The sequence below is a fragment of the Nicotiana attenuata genome, chromosome 8 (genome assembly GCF_001879085.1).
Source record: "Nicotiana attenuata strain UT chromosome 8, NIATTr2, whole genome shotgun sequence".
Lineage (NCBI taxonomy): Eukaryota > Viridiplantae > Streptophyta > Magnoliopsida > Solanales > Solanaceae > Nicotiana > Nicotiana attenuata.
In genome coordinates this window covers 31,073,013-31,086,562 of record NC_031996.1, presented here as the reverse complement: position 1 = coordinate 31,086,562, position 13,550 = coordinate 31,073,013, and positions in this window count along the sequence as shown.

The window sequence follows — 13,550 nt, the reverse complement described above, 5'->3', positions numbered from 1 at the left end:
TTAAACAAATACAAGAAGGATATGTTATGTACTGACATGTTAAGTTGACGGTGCCTTCCAAATGTTTTGAGATGGATTGCCTCTATTTCAGCTCAAAGGTCTCTGTTTGGCAAGAAAATTCAGTTCAGTTAAAACTATGGGTGTTTAACGGGTGGGTCGGGCCGGTCCGAGTTGGGAAAAATGGTGACCGGTCGGTTTCCAATCCGGACCGGTTATGGGTTAATCAAAACCGGGCTTAATGAGTCCGGATCCATCCGGGTAAAAAATGAACCAGAAGGGTTACAGGTCCAAGGGGCCGGGCCGTGTTAGTGTTATTTTTTTTTGGGGAAAAGACAGGAGTACCTATAAAAGTGAAACTATTTACCCTGCTCTACCCATAAAAGAATTCTACACATTAAATAATTACAATCTCCTACCCATTTAATAAACAAACGGGTATCAAAATAACTACCCCACGCTTAATGCCCTACCTATAAAAACCCAAAAGGTGCTCAAAATTTCAGAAAATAAACGCACAAAATTGAGATTTCAAAATTTCAGAAAATAAGCGCACAAAATTGAGATTTCCACCGATATCCCCTAATTTGAAGATCGCTAAGTGTGAAAAAATAGATCGAAGATGTTGATTCGCATCTTGTTTTCGGATTTTGATTTCGCTGGCAAAGCAGAATGTCAAAAACTATAAGTATTACAGAAGTTTAGCGCTCAAACTTCTGAATTTTTAGCTGAAAATTTTATTCCTGGTTTGGAGATCTGGAGATCTAGATGTTTGATTTCGAAAAATCTTTTGTTGAAATTCAATATTTGACATTAACACTGTTGAAATTTGCATTGTTGAGATTCAATTTTGCACATAAAAGTGATTGTAACTTCAGAATCATGGAAAATATACCAATTCTGCTGCAGCATAGTGGAGAATGAGATGATAACTATAATTTTATTAATTTTCATATTGATGCAATTCTAATAAAGACCTATTGGAAATTTGAACAACTTCTCAGAGAAATTGCAAAGCAACTGCAAAAGGACAGTAACACAATAGTTATTCAATATGCTATTGCTCAAGGATATCCACCAATTACAATTTGCAGCTATATGAGTGTTAGTGTTTACATGGAATTGAAAAAATCAAGTGCAGGGATGACAACACTTCCCCTTGTGTGTCGTTTGCTAAAAATACTTGTCACGCCCCAACCTCGGGAGGCGCGACCGGCCCTCAATCGAGTGACCCCAACTGAGCAAGCCTTACCAAACACTACCTACCCAACACCATATGAGTAAGGGAACCATGCTTTCATTTATTCAACAAGGGAAGATAGTATATTCGACCTTTTTAGTTCATTTTAGATCACAACATTAAACTGTAGATAAGTTAGTTTCCAAAGTTCCCATAAAGTTACAATTCATAGGCAACATAAGTTTAGAATTACAACATAGCTCGCACACCCATCCGACACCCACATTTGACCCACATATATGTCTACGGAGCCTCTAAGGATACAAAAGATAAATGTGACAACACCGGCAACAAGGCCCCGACTATACCTCAAAAGTGAAAGTCCAAAAAGGCAAGAGGTGTGCAATATAGCCCCTTGAAGGAGAAAGGGGCTCACCAAGATCTTTGAGAAGGAGAATGCTCCACTACACACGATCGGCACTATCCGCTATGGAGCCACCTACATTCATTTAAAAAAATGTAGCGCCCCCGGCAAAAGGGACGTTAGTACCATGGAATAGTACTAGTATGTATAACTAAACACCATTTTACTAGAAAGAACTACCAAGCAATGACAAGTAAATCACATAGGTGAATCAAATATGCAAATCATAGAATCATTTACATAATTCCCATAACTTAGATTGGGGCATTTCTTTCATACGTTCATCACTGTTCTCGATACCACCGCTATCTTGAGCGGAGTCCGGTCACGACCCGACCGGCTAGGTTGCCTCATTGGAGGCATATATCTCAATCACTATTTCATTTCCCTTATCCGGAATTCAATATCAACACATCACCACCATGTGTGCAGCATGATGTCCGATCACGGCCCGATCGGCTAGGCCGCCTTGCCTAGGCGTGGTTTCTTTCTCATTAATCATCTCACTTGAATCAATTATCTTTCATGTATCAATTCAATTCATGGGCACTTTGGGCCACACTTATCACATCATTTTCCTTTTTAATATTCACCTTGCAAGTTATGATCATAGGCACATACGAAAGTAATTCAAGTTGCAAGCACATGTAAGTGTTCACATAGTTAGCAGAAAAAATTCTCAGTTTTGATCTTTGGCTTATAGCCCACGCATTCCAACACATGATTGTATACTTCATATTTCATTAAATATCAAGAATAGTACATTACTCACGTTTGGGGCACATCTTTCATGTATATGGGTATATAAATTGCAATCAATCAATGTGAAACAATAGTCAGTACACCAACCAATTCAAATCTTACCACACCTTCGTAAACGCCAACGGAGCTTAATTTCTAATAAAAGGGGGTTTTAGCCATACATACCTCAATATAGCTTTCCTTACTCTTTACAAATTCCGGAATTCTTATCGCTTCGATCTCTTGGGATGAAAAGTTCAGTTGCCCTTGCTTGATTATCTTCAAGGATTCAACAAGGTTTCATGGAGTAATTTGATGGGGAGGACTTTTCCTCTCTAAGACTCCTCTCTCTCACTCTAGAAATGCTCCGAACAATGCTTAAAATGAGCTATAATACCGAATATAACGATAGGGGGGTCGGGTTAAAAATTAGAAAATTGGAGCCCCGAGTCGGATCTGCGATCGCATTTGCGATCGCGTAATGGAAATGCGGGCCGCAGATTGGACCGCAAAAAGGTTCCCGAAATCTGAACACTCTGTTTGGGTATGCGACGGAAATGTGGTCCGCATACCCGTTCTGCGGTCGCATTATGCACCGCAGAACTGACCTTCACAAGATCCCAAGGAAATTATGCGATGACTATGCGGTCCACATATTGGTTATGCGATCGCATAATGGACCGCATCTTTAACCTCAAATTAGCTAACACACTGACTCACTCTGCGGCAGAAATGCAGTCCGCATACCTGGTATGCGACCGCATTCTAAACCGCACATTTGCACTTTTCTGGAAAACTTTTATTCTTAATTTTTAAATGCATAGATCAGCTCAAAGGGTCCGAGCCGCGGACCTGGCCCTAACTTGGCACTACGAGGTTTGGGTTTAGAGTGGAAACTTTTCACGGGGCCTCACAATACTATAGCTGCAAGCACCTCCAGTTTCGATGTTGCTCCAATTTCATCAGAAATTGCACTATATGATTAGTACGTTTGATGTGCAAGAAGGAGATGACACCAGTTTAGAACTTGATGATGCAAACATCATAACTGATCAATTTCATCAAAAAGTTGAAAAAGGACAAATTTACAAAGACAAGAACCTGCTAGCTCTCGTTATGAAACAGTATGCCGTTAGAGAAAAATGTCAATATCGGGTTAATAAATCATGCCCAAGAAGTTCGTCTGCATGTTTTCAAGTAAAAAAACTATGTGATACCTATATAGTATATAAGTATGCTAAATCAGTATACTATGCAAGTATGGAATTGTATTGGTTTGTCTGTGTTTTTTATCAGTGATACTGGTATAGTATATAAGTATGCTATATCAGTATACTATGCGAGTATATAACTGTACTGCTTTGTCTTTGTTATTATCAGTAAAACATAATACCAATATAGTATATATGTATGCTAAATCAGTATACTATGTGAGTATAGAATTGTGCTGCTTTGTCTATGTTTTTTATCAGCAAAATATGATACTGATATAGTATATAGGTATGCTATATGAGTATACTATGTGAGTATATAATTGTACGGATTTTTATGTGTGTTTTTTATCAATAAAACATGATACATAACTGTATTTGTATTATAAACAGGTATACCCTTGAATGCGTGGATGAAATATGCACTTGGAGACTTAAAACATCAAGCCTGCAGGATCAAATCTTTTCAAAGTGACGGATTTCAATTCTGTCCACAGTTGTTTAACTGATAAGAGATTTTGTTCACAAAAGCAAGCTATCTCAGCTTTTGTTGCAGCTGTGGTACAAGATAAACTTGTTGACCCGAAAACCATATATACACCAACAGATATCCAGAGAGACATCCAAAAAGCATATGGTATGGACTTAAGCTACATGCAAGCATGGAGATCAAAAGAAAAAGCAATGCAATTGTTGAGAGGAACACCAAGTGAGTCATACAAGAAAATACCAACATATCTTTATATGTTAGAGTACGCTAACCCAGGATCAGTGACACGACTACACACTAAAGGAGATGGGAGCTTCTTGTATGCATTTATAGCTATATATGCATCGATTAGAGGATGGATCTATTGTAGGCCAATATTTGTATTGATGGAAGTTTTTTAAAGTCAACATATAGAGGGACCATACTCACGGCTTCCACGTAAGACGCAGAGGGTAAGAATACAATCCAATTACATTCAGTTAAAGAAACAAAAAAGATTTTCAAATATTATATGATACCAGTATGGTATACAAGTATACCAACAGAGTATATAATTATTTTGCTACATACCTGCACCTACCTATGACTATACTACTATATGAAATACTAAACTAATATTGTGTGTACAATCCAATTACATTCAGTTAAAGAAACAAAAGAGATTTTCAAATGTTATATGATACCAGTATGGTATACAAGTATACCAACAGAGTATATAGTTATTTTGCTACACACCCGCACCTACCTATGACTATACAACTATATGAAATGCTAAATTAATATAATGTGTTGTAATTGATATTTTGTTCTTTGGGTTTACAAGACAAATTCTACCCCTCGCATATGCAATTGTTGATTCGGAAAATGATGCATCTTGGGAGTGGTTCTTCGTGGAGTTCAGAGAAACCTATGGACAAAGAGAGGGAATGTGCATTGTATCAGACATGCATGATGGTATATGGAGAGCAACTTCAATTGTCTATCCAGAAGTCCCTCATTGTGCATGTATGTTCCATCTGTGGAACAACATAAAGACAAACTTCAGGAAGAGCCAAAAATAAATCAAAGAAGTATACTTTGCGCTAGTAAGAGCATACACTGTTGAAGAATTCAACAGGCATATGGTAGAGTTAGAAGCTATTGATAGTAGAGTGAAAACATACCTGATGGATATTGGATATGATAAATGGTCCCGGGCGCATTCCAAGGCAAACAGAACCATGACCATGACATCGAATATTGCGGAATCAGTAAATGCAACAAATAAGCACGCAAGAGACCTCCCAGTTGTGAATTTGCTTGACTTTATGACAACATTGATTCAAAAATGGAATTACGCCAATCGGAAGGATGCAGTGGAATCATTTATGAAGATTGGTGTAAAGTATGAAAAAATAATGGCAGATAATACTATCTTATCATAGACGATGACGGTATGCATTTTCAAAATCATAAAAACACTGCATGTACTGTAGTTTTACCTTTTTACCATAGTGATTTCACTAAACAACTGAATATTGTTATTTAAAAAATACTATTACTTCATATAGCTAATGACTTAATTAAAATTATACTAGGTGTTGCCATCAACTGAATTCTTACATTTAGTAATTGATGGCCACACAAGAAATGTGGTGCGGCTACATGAAAAAAAACTGCACTTGTGGGAGGTTTCAGCTAGACGATATTCCATGTCCACATGCAATGGCAGTTATACAAAAATTCCATATGGATTCATACAAGTATTGCTCGGATTACTACAACATAGACTACTTGCTGAAAACATATGAGATACCAGTAAATCCTTTGCCTGATGAAACAACGTGGAAAATTCCAGAACATGTCTCTTCGTAGGTGGTACTGCCACCAAAGAAAAAATCAAACCAGGAAGACCTGAAAAGAAGAGAGGCATAGGAGGCTGGGAAGGAAATACAGTTACATGTGCACTATGCGGGAGAAAAGGACACAACCGGAGAACATGCCGAAATATTCCAAAGAGAGATTGATATAATGCTTCAATGTTTTTATAGAACTCCTATATTGTAGAATCATAGCATTTGAATTGCAAATAAATAAAATGCATTTCTTGCACTAGACATATATTTGGTATGATGATTCTTTGCCAAATTACTTTTTGGCAACAAATTTATATAGCCACTTGTGTTTTCAATAAGAATCTGTTTATTTTCTATTTTAGTATATAAAAGTGGGATGCATTTACATCTAGTTGCTGCAGGAAAAAAGATGCTAAAATATAAATGTGATACCCAAGTGGTATATCTGTATACCTTATTAGTATATCTGTATATCTTATTGGTATCAAAATATGTGCAGAAATAGAAGTGGTGCCGCAAATGCAACATTTGTACATACATCGTTAACAAAATGGGCACGCTTTTCAACTCATGTCTGTTATGAAGTATAGCAAATTGGAAGCCATTTACATGCAGTTATTGTACATCATCGGGTACATAAATACAAGGTGATACCCAAATGGCATATTTTCTATACCTTACTGGTATATCGTTGTATTGCACTAATATGGCTAAACCAAAATATGGGTAGAAGTACAAAAATACAACATGATACCCAAAATGCGCATGCTTTGCAACTCATGTCAGTACTTACATCTAGTTGCTGCAGGAAAAAAGGTACTCAAATACAGCGTGATACACAAATGGTATATCAGTATACCTGATTGGTATATAGTTCTACTGCACTAATATACCTGAACCAAAATCTTTGCAAAATACAACTGGTTCAGCAATGCAAATTATGCACAGATTTTCTTAGATTCAACTACAACTAACAATTACTCCCAATATAATTTCAAAACCAGTTCACTTTCTAAAAATATTTCTTCTCATTCAAATCAATGCTCGCCCTGTTCTTCAACAAAATAACAACATAGTTCCTCTTTTTGAACATCGTAACTCCCTTAAAAATACACCTCCAAAAACAACTTCTGTTGGTGTATTACAACGAACTAACAATGCTCCTCCTCCTACAAATGGCAGTAGTGTAACGACCCGACCGGTCGTTTTTGGAATTTATGCCCCGATCCCCCATTAACTGCTTCCCCTAAGTTCATTTCTGCTATTTTGGTATGCCGGGACGTTCGATGTTAAGTTTTGGAGAGTTTTGGGACACTTAGTCCCTAAATGAGAGCTTAAGTGTTAAAAAATAGTTCGTAGTTGGAACAGTGTAAAGACAACCTCGGAATGGAAATACGATGGTTCCGTTAGCTCCGTTAGGTGATTTTGGGATTGGGAGCGTGTTCGGAATGTATTTTGGAGGCTCGTAGCTCATTTAGGCTTGAAATGCCGAAGTTTGAATTTTTGAAGTTTCCGGTCCGATAGTGAGTTTTTGATCCGAGGGTCGGATTGGAATTCCGGAAGTTGCAGTAGCTCCGTCATGTCATTTGGGATGTGTGTGCAAAATTTCAGGTCATTCGGGCGAAGTTTGGTTAGGTTTTTGATTGAAAGTGTGTTTTGTTGGTATTTGAAGTTCTTAGGCTTCAATCTTTGATTTAATCGGACTTCCGGTGTTGTTTTAGGTGTTTTAAGGATTGGTACAAGTTCGAATAAGGTATTTGGTGGTATTGGTGCTTTTGGTTGAGGTTCCGGGGGCCTAAGGATGATTTCGGGTGGTTAACGGAGAAATTTCTAAGTAATTGCTGCAGCTGGTATTTTTCTTTCTGGTATTTTTCGTTTCTGCGGCTTGGGAACCGCAGAAGCGGAGCCGCAGAGGCGGCCTAGGACATCGCAGAAGCGGCTTGTGCCCCCTTCCTCAGAAGCCGCAGAAGCGGAGCCGCAGAAGCGGCCCAGCTATCGCAGATGCGGTCCTGTCCCTTTTAATGAAAACCGCAGAAGCGGTTGGCTTTTCGCTTAAGCGGGACCGCAGAGGTCCCTTGTCCGCAGAAGCGGAAATGACTGTGCAGAAATATCAATTTCGAGGGTTTAATTTCATAAGTTTGAAAATTGATTGAGAGCTCGGGAGAAGGCGATTTTGAGTGGGTTTTGAAGAGAAAATCATTGGGTAACGTTTCCTTGATCCCTTTTCATTATATTTCATCATTATATAGCTAAATACATCATTGGAATTCGAATTTTGGACCAAAAAATTGGATAATTTGGGGTAAAACTTCATTGGCTAGACTATTGAGTTTTGAGTGGGCATTTGACCTCCGATTTGGGAGATTTTTATATGGTTAGACTCGTGAAAGTACGGGGGTTCTGAAAATGTGAAAATTATTCGATTCCGAGACGTTGGCCTGAGGGGCGTTTTGGTCATTTTACCTATTTTTGCGCCCTAGCTGTAAATTTATTAGCGGAATCAGTTGTTTTTAATATTATTTACGATATGTAATTAATTGAATAGATTTGGGCCATTTGGAGTCGGATACTCGTGGCAAAGGCGTGGTTTCTATTGATATTGAGCCGGTTCGAGGTAAGTGGCTTGTCTAACCTTGTGTGTGGGACCTTTCCCCTTAGGATTTGTTATTTGTTGATTTGAGTGCCTTGTACGTGAGGTGACGAGCGCGTACTTGAGCCAATTTTTGAAAATCCGATTTTCTTAAGATATTGAGATTGAGTTCCTTTCATATTTGCTTTATTCTACTTGCAATTATAACCTGTGCTAGATTAGGAAAACATGTTTAGTTGATTTAACTTGCCTAATTTCTTAAGTTGCCTTAACTGTACTACGTGAAGCATGCTAGGCCAGCACTACCTGTTGCTTGTCTTTTGTACTTCGTTTCCGTGTACCTTCTGGTTGTGATTGCGCATTTACATTGGGACTACGGATGTGGGATTCCGGTAGCTCCCCCCCTTGTTTGTTTACTTTGGGACTGCGGGTTCGATTTCCGATAGATCCCCCTGCACTTTTACTTTGGGACTGCGGGTTCGATTCCCGATAGATCCCCCTGCACATTGATGGTTGGACTACAGGACGATATCCCGGGAGATCCTTCGGATGTACACATATGATGGACTACGGGACGGTATCTCGGGAGATCCACTGGACAGTTGAGAAAAAAAGGGGCTACAGGACGGTATCCTGGGAGACCCTCATTGTTATCATTGGTACTGAGCTGTGTTTACTCTGTGTTTATTCTGTACTCGTGTAGTTGTTATGGCCTCGTTGACTTGTCTTATCTCACTGCTGTACTTATTATATCTGTCAGATTTTTATACTGTTAAATTATTATTATTATTATATTTTGTCTCAGTAGGGACCTGACCTTCCTCGTCACTACCCAACCGAGGTTAGGCTTGGCACTTACTGAGTACCGCTGTGGTGTACTCATGCCCTTCCTGCGCATGTTTTTCATGTGCAGATCATTCAGGTACCTCCACTCAGGCGCACATCAGTGAGGCAGGAGGACTACGGAGACTTCGAGGTAGATCTGCTGCGTCCGCAAACCGACGAGTCTCCCTCTTACTCTATCTTTAGAACTTAGTTTTCCTTCTTTCGGTTGTTAGAAATTCTGGAGTTTGGAACCTTTACTATACACTTCTGTAGCCTGTGTTGCCCGTGAGTTTCCGGTTTTGGGAATTGTTTTAGACTTGTGATATTGAGTTGTACTTGCCAAGCGGCATTCAGTACAGTTTCCTGTAGATATTTGATTTGATTTTCTCTTTTTTTCCGTAATTATTATATTTCCGCAAATGTTAGGCTTACCTGGTCATGGGGACCAGGTGCCGTCATGACATGTTCACGGTTGGTGAACTAGGGTCGTGACAAGTTGGTATCAGAGCTCTAGGTTCATAGGAGTCACGGAACACATGCCGGTTTATTAGAGTCTCGCTGATCGGTACGGAGACGTCTGTACTTATCTACGAGAGGCTATGTAACTGTTTAGGAAAAATCTTCACTTCATTTGAATTCCTTGTCGTGCGATATTTTTGACATCAAATCTAAACTTCTATCTTCTATTCTCTCACAGATGGTGAGGACACGCGCTACACGAGATGACCAGGCACCCGCGCCCCGTGCTGCCGCCGCCAGAGGCCGGGGCCGGGGCCGGGGTAGAGGTCGAGGGCGTGCACGAGGTGCAGCCAGAGCACCTGCGCGAGCTGCCGCCGAGGTGCCACCAGCAGATTCAGTCGGAGCCCAGGCACACCTACCACTGCCACTACTACTCCAGCGCTCCAGGAGACTTTGGCTTAGTTCATGAGCATGTACACCACCTTAGCTCAGGCAGGGTTGCTTCCCCTTGCTGCAGCCACGTCCCAGGCCGGGGGAGGAGCACAGACTCCCGCCGTCCGCACTCTTGAGCAGCGAGTGCAGGTTGAGCAGGCTCCCGAGATTATTCCCCCACCGCCTGCAGCGCCAGTTCAGCCCGAGGATGGGTCAGCTGCTTTAGAGGACGAGCAGCGGAGACTTGAGAGGTTTAAGAAATATGATCCCCCAGTGTTCAGTGGCTTAGCATCAGATGATTGGGATTTCATCGTATTCTTCGTATTATGGGCATAGTGGAGTCCAGCGGGGTTTCTTTCACTGCTTTTCAGCTTCGGGGAGCCGCCTATGATTGGTGGCGTACTTATGAGTTAGACAGTCCAGTCGAGGCTGCTTCACTGACTTGGACCCAGTTCTCGGACATGTTTATGAGAGAGTTTGTTCCCCAGAGCCTCAGAGATTCATGGCGCGCAGAGTTTGAGCACTTGCGCCAGGGTGCTATGACAGTTTCAAAGTATGCCATCCGTTATACCAGGTTGGCCAGGCACGTACCGGCCTTGGTTGCTACAGTTCGAGAGAGAGTTTGCAGGTTCATTGAGGGCCTTATTCCGCCCATTAGGTCTAGCATGGCTCGAGAGTTGGAGATAGACATTCCTTATCAGCAGGTAGTGAGCATTGCTAGGAGGATTGAGGGTATGCTCTCCAGGGAGCGAGGAGAGAGGGAGGCCAGGAGGTCTTGAGAGTCGGGCCACTACTCTGGTGCCCGTACCTCATCAGCAGGTCGTTATGGTAGAGGTTATTCTGGTCGCCCTGTACATTCAGCTTTACCATCAGCCGGCAGTACTCCAGCTCCGCCTATACCACAGGAGCCTTACTATGCGCCTCCAGTTTCTAGCGCGCCTCCTGCGTGAGGTACTTCCAGAGGTCAGTCTAGCAGGCCTATCCCCAGCCAGTCACAGCCACCGCGCCCTCCCAGAGCTTGCTTCGAGTGTGGTGATACACGCCACATGGTTAGGGACTGGCCCAGACTAGGTAGGGGTGCATCTTCAAAGACTACCCAGCCACAGCGTGCTCCTCAGAGTTCTCAGGCTATGGTCACAGCTCCCGCTGCTACCCCACTTGCCCAGCCAGCCAGGGGCGGAGGTAGGGGAGATAGAGGTCGCCCTCGAGAGAGGGGCCGTGCCAGATATTATTGTATTCCTGCCCGCAGTGAGGTTGTTGCCTCCGACTCCGTCATCACAGGTATTATACTGGTTTGTCACAGAGAGGCATCGGTTCTATTCGATCCGGGCTCTAACTTACTCTTTATGTGGTCTTCTTACTTTTGCTCCTCATGTGGTGCCTCGGGATTCTATTGAGTGCCCGTTATTTTCTACTCCTGTGGGAGATTCTCTTGTTGTGGGACCACGTTTATCGGGTCATGTTGGTTACTATCGTGGTTTTATACTCGGGTATGGTGGATTTTTGACATTATTCTGGGCATGGACTGGTGTCGCCCGCTTGCTATTCTTGATGTCACGCCAAGACCGTGACGCTGGCTATGCCAGGTGTTCCGCGTATTGAGTGGAGTGGTACTTTAGATCACACTCCCAGTAGAGTTATCTCTTTTCTTAAAGCTCAACGCATGGTTGAGAAGGGGTGTGCCGCGTATTTGGCTTATGTGAGAGATGTTAGTGTTGATACCCCTTGTGTTGATTCTGTTCCAGTGATACGGGATTATCCCGATGTATTTCCAGCCGATCTTCCGGGCATGCCACCTGATAGAGACATTGATTTTGGCATTGATCTGTTGCCGGGCACTCGGGCCATTTCCATTCCTCCGTATCGTATGGCTCCTCCTGAGTTGGAGTTGAAGGATCAGTTGCAGGAATTGCTTGGTAAGGGTTTTATTCGACCCAGTGTTTCACCATGGGGTGCTCCTGTTTTGTTTGTGAAGAAAAAGGATGGTTCTATGCGCATGTGTATTGACTACCGCCAGTTGAACAAGGTTACAGTAAAGAACCGTTATCCTTTGCCTCGCATTGATGATCTGTTTGACCAGCTTCACGGCGCACAGGTGTTTTCTAAGATTGACTTGCGCTCAGGTTACCATCAGTTGAAGATTCGGGAGCCAGATATCCCGAAGACTGCCTTCAGGACTCGATATGGCCATTACGAGTTCCTTGTCATGTCATTTGGGCTGACCAATGCCCCTGCAGCTTTCATGCATTTGATGCACAGTGTGTTCAGGCCATATCTTGACTCGTTCGTGATTATTTTTATTGATGATATTCTGGTGTATTCCCGGAGTCGGGAAGATCATGAGCAGCACCTGAGGACCGTGCTACAGACCTTGAGGGAGAAAAAGTTATATGCAAAGTTCTCAAAATGTGAGTTTTGGCTGAGCTCTGTGGCATTCTTAGGCCATGTGATTTCTAGTGAGGGTGTTCGGGTGGATCCGAGGAAGGTAGAGGCCGTGCAGAGTTGGCCCAGGCCGTCCTCAGCTACAGAGATTCGCAGTTTCCTTGGCTTGGCGGGTTACTACCGTCGTTTTGTGGAGGGATTTTCATCGATTGCTGCCCCTATGACTAGATTGACCCAGAAGGGTGCCCCATTTCAGTGGACAGAGGAGTGTGAGGCGAGCTTTCAGGAGCTCAATACAGCTTTGACTACAACCCCTATCTTGATGTTGCCTACCGGTTCGGAGTCTTATACTGTCTATTGTGACGCCTCGAGAGTTGGCCTTGGAGCAGTGTTGATGCAGGACGGTAGGGTGATTGCCTACGCGTCCAGACAGTTGAAGATACATGAAAAGAATTACCCTGTCCACGACCTTGAGTTAGCTGCCATTTTTCATGCCTTGAAGATCTAGCGTCATTATTTATATGGAGTGCCTTGCGAGATCTATACCGATCATTGGAGTTTGCAGCACTTGCTCAAGCAAAAGGATCTCAATATGCGTCAGAGGAGGTGGTTAGAGCTGCTGAAGGATTATGACATCACTATCCTATATCACCCGGGCAAGGCCAATGTGGTGGCGGATGCCTTGAGTCGCCGGGCGGAGAGTTTGGGGAGTTTGGCATATTTACCAGCTTCAGAGAGGCCTATGGCGATGGATGTTCAGGCCTTAGCCAGCCAGTTCGTGATATTGGATCTTTCGGAGCCCAGTCGAGTTCTAGCTTGTGTGGTTTCCCGGTCCTCCTTATTTGATCGTATCAGGGAGCGGCAGTATGATGACCCTCATTTGCTTGTCTTTCAGGACAAGGTTCAGCGTGGAGATGCCAGAGATGTGACCATTGGAGGTGACGGGGTATTGAGGATGTAGGGCCGGATTTGTGTGCCCAATGT